The sequence below is a fragment of the Calypte anna genome, chromosome 8 (genome assembly GCF_003957555.1).
Source record: "Calypte anna isolate BGI_N300 chromosome 8, bCalAnn1_v1.p, whole genome shotgun sequence".
Taxonomy (NCBI): Eukaryota; Metazoa; Chordata; class Aves; order Apodiformes; family Trochilidae; genus Calypte; species Calypte anna.
The window spans coordinates 8,950,671-8,954,912 of NC_044254.1; positions in this window are offsets into that span (position 1 = coordinate 8,950,671).

The window sequence follows — 4,242 nt, forward strand, 5'->3', positions numbered from 1 at the left end:
AAGAGCTTTTTCACACATCTGCAAAGCTACCTCATTATCTTACTTGGAATCCCATCTGTGAGGATCCCCTGATATATGCCTTCAAAAAAGGTTTCAGCGTCTGGACAGAATTTATCTAGTAACACTGAGCTGCTCCTAGAAAAGACTTCTGGATCAGATTCAAATGGAGCTTTCCCAAATACATGGAGATTCATAATTTCTATTCAAATGCAGCACCTTGGATTCTGTGCTCACCTGTGCTTCACTTTCAGAGGCTGTAGTCTTGCTGCTCCTAAGGTCCAATGTATTTCTGCTTGAAGACAGAACAGAATGAATTTAAGGGTGATATCCTAGGAGCAATCCAAACTGTGGTAGTCACTTACATCTGAAACTAGGGGATGGTCTAGAGAGTGTCCTGGCCTTTTCCTTGATATGGCAAGTGGTTGGTAAGATAACATGAAATTTTTATTGGCCATGTGGAACAGTGGTCCTGCTGCTGGACACGGGCATTAGGAATTGTCCAATATTTGTGGATCTTAGCCGAGGTTTGTATTTGAAGCACTAGAATTTGTAGTCTGTAGCCTTGAATATGTTTGTATATTGTGTTGTGTTTGTATCCCCATCTCCCACAGACATGACTCAGAACCAAGTCATCCCTTTATAGGAATTACCTGCAAAGGAAACCAGAAACACCATGGCATCTGTCAACTTTCCTTCTAGATGGTGTCTCCCAACTTCTCCTAAAAGGGCCTGTACAAAGCAAAGCATGTAAGTTCTTCTGCTGGTTTTGATCTAAATTGGGTGAAGATATTGTTTCAAGAGGCTGGAGAAAAAGGTGTCTGCATCCTCCTCTGCCTCACATGTTACTCCTGGCACTCAGCCTCAGCCAACAGCAAACTGACCTGAAGAGGCAGGAGGCCACATTTCCCAAACTCCACCTCAGCTCCTCCTCCTGGGCCTCCCCTATGGAGATTTCATTCCTCAAGCCATCAGCATTTCCTACGGAAGGTGCAGCAGGCTTCTCAGTTACTCTGCATGAAGATCTTAACAGAACCATTCAGACCCCTCTGTTATTGCAGAGAACATTCTTGGTCCTCACATGTTAGTCTGGCTGGCAAAAATGGTCTGAAAAATGTTGTATTTTTCACATGATAAAAATGTCTTCCTGAGAAACAGTAAGCACATCCAATTTGAAGATCCTAACCATAGGGAATAACAATTTTTAAAACACCCTTTTACACTGCCTTTCCATAATTTATCAGAAGTGGATCTGCACTCTTAAAAAGTCAGGCTGGGGGGCACCAATGGGATGTAAATAGCAAATCAAGGTCTCGCTCAGAATTTTAGTTTAAAAACACCCACAGAGTTGTGATTTCTGAAAATAAAAAATAAAATTACTCCTAGACTGAGCTTTTTTTTATTCTTTGCCAAGTTTCAGCATAAAACTCTATTTTTTAGCCAAGCTATTAAGCTCTGAAAATAAGACTTATGTGGAAATGCTGACACAGTATTAGTTATACACTGATAATGCCTATAGCAGTCAATTATTTGATGCTGTAGGTTATTAATCCCAAAGAAAACTTTCTTGGAAGAAGCTGCACTGTGGAGGTGTTGCAGTGAGAGTTTGATGCAAACATATGCGAGACGGAGACTTGTTTGATGCAAACAAATGTCCAACTTTATTGAATCAGAAGGCGATATTTATACACTAATCTAAGAGCTAATGCCACGTATACATATTGCTGATTGGTGATTTCTACATCTCGTTACACACGTTTTAACTTGATTGGTTACAAAGCATTTAGCAACAATTAACTAACAAAGCTTGTCTTTCACACATTTGAGCTTCTTTGTAGACATAACAATCGTGCCGAGTCCCTTAATCTAATCGTCTTGCTTACTCCTTAACCTTCGAGTGTTCTAACGTACTGGTCCCTGCAGTTACAAAAGTTGCTTTACGCAGAGCTGTCCTTGCGCTTAGCCCAGGGCCCATGGTCGAACCGTTCCATCAACAATTGCTCGGCACCAACAGTTCGAGATTGTACTGCCTCAATTCCCCCTTCTGACTGAACAAGATAAACTCTTTTCATGGCACGATTGAGCATCCGTTGAAAACATTGGAAGATACAAGGTAGCAATGTTAGCAAAAGCAAGAAAGCAAATAAAGCATAACAAACAGTCTTAACTAAACTTCTTAACCATCCTGTTAAACCCCATACTGAAAAAAGTTTATCAAACCAGTCCCAATTATCTTGTGATTGCAAATGCGTGATCCCTTCTTTAAGTGATTGTATTGCAGCATGTATAGATTGCGAGTGCTCAGAAAGATTCATACAACACATTCCATTAAAATCTTCACAAACATGACCTAAAAGCTAACAATAAAAAGAGCAGTACAACAGAATAGCACAATCAACAACCAACATATAGACGAGGGATCCCTAAGTCGACATATAAACGATCACATGAATTACAACATTAACAAAACATGTTATCAGTACAACACAATACTAAAAGGACATTTCACACTGCAGTGGAAGGACTTTAACAACTTTTTAGTATGAGGAAGTTCAGATGTCCACTGGCGCATAGAACCAAGGGGGTAGAGGAGGCTTATCCGACAAAAATTGGTCGGGGGACCCCAAAAGCGTCCCCAGACCCCTCCCGGACCACAGCACGGTGGAGTCCTAGTTTCCTCCATGGTTGCCAAATTAAAACCTAAAAAGCCAAATAAAATTGTTAAGAGACAAAACTCCAAGCCTATAAACAGCAAAGGCACACACACTTTTTTTTTTTTTTTTTTTTTTTGACTCTGTGTTCTCTGTACGAGGAGCAGTTCTCACTTTCCTCAGCAACTTTTAGGCCATGGTCTATAAAAAAAACAAGCCCAGGGGAAGCAATAAAAGTTTGTTAGTGGATTTAGATACATTTTTAGAGGTATAATTATAATAAAGGTCCAAGCCTGCGCTGCCACTGGTGGCCCGAATGGTGTTTGGGTCGGCATTAGCGCTGGCGGTTGTGGTTGCGGAAGATTGTGCATCTGCTGATTCGGCATGCAAAATGGTGTTGGAGCGCGGCGCCGACCCGCGCTCTGCCTCCCGTTTCCCTGGAGGGCATTCTGACGTTGAAGTATCACATTCCCATCTATATCAAACTTAGAACGGCAGTGGCTATTATAGTGCCGACCTTTTCGACACCGGCTACAAATAGGAATGAGTGTTCTAGCTCGACACTGCTTTTGCGAATGTCCCTTTTTCCCCGCAACCGTAACAAATAGGGGCGGACCCAGAGAATCTAGGCTGTGCTGGAGTGAGCTGGATATTTTTGAATGCCGCTGCCATAACTTTGTATTTATGTTCGGAAGACCCAAACCTATTACAGGCTTCCATCATTTCAACTAAAGTTGGGTTAGGATTAGGTAAAGTTTTCAAAAGCTTTTTGCAATCAGGATTAGCATTTTCAGCGGCTAATTTAAGAAGGAGAATGTTTCGGGCTTCGGCATTATCAACTTGTTTTTCTAGGGCATCCTGCAATTTTGAAATAAAATCCATATAAGACTCCTTTGGCCCCTGAGAAATTGTTGTAAAGGCTTTTTCAGGCTTATTTGCATCAGGGATTTGCAACAAGGCTCTTTTTGCTATATGCATATTATCTATCAGTGCCCTTCTCGGGACATCTCGAGCCTGTCTCGCGGGGTCGCCAAACTCAGCCGTACCCATGAGATGGTTAATTGTAAGGGCTTGCAGCTGCTGGTTATCTCCGGCTGCATACTCCTGTAGCAGTTTTTCTGCCGCCGTTCTCCAACGCGATTCCCATAATGATTGTTGCGCGGGATTGAGAAGAAGAGCAGCAATAGATTTTAAATCATAAGGAGTAAGTACATGCCCCTCACAAATGTTTGCAAACAAGCCTTGAAAATAATGAGAGCTTAAGCCGTTTTCTGCTGCAGTGCGGCGAAGTTCTTTTACAATAGAGAAATTCAGCGCGGTCCATTGAGGTCGCCCCTTCCCGGCATACAACACAGGAGCAGCTATCATGGATCCTCTGTCTGTCCTACGTGGTTTCGGCTTTGGGGGGATTTCAATTAAACAAGCAATGTCCATATTCCCTGATTTTTGTGCCTCAACTTTAATCGCCGCCCATACACTTCGCGGGTCATTATAGTCATCAGGATACAGGTCAGGCTCTGATTCAAGATCGATAGGGTCTGGATCAAAGGGGTCTGGCTCCGAATCCACATTCACCATAGCGGCAGTGGTTAGC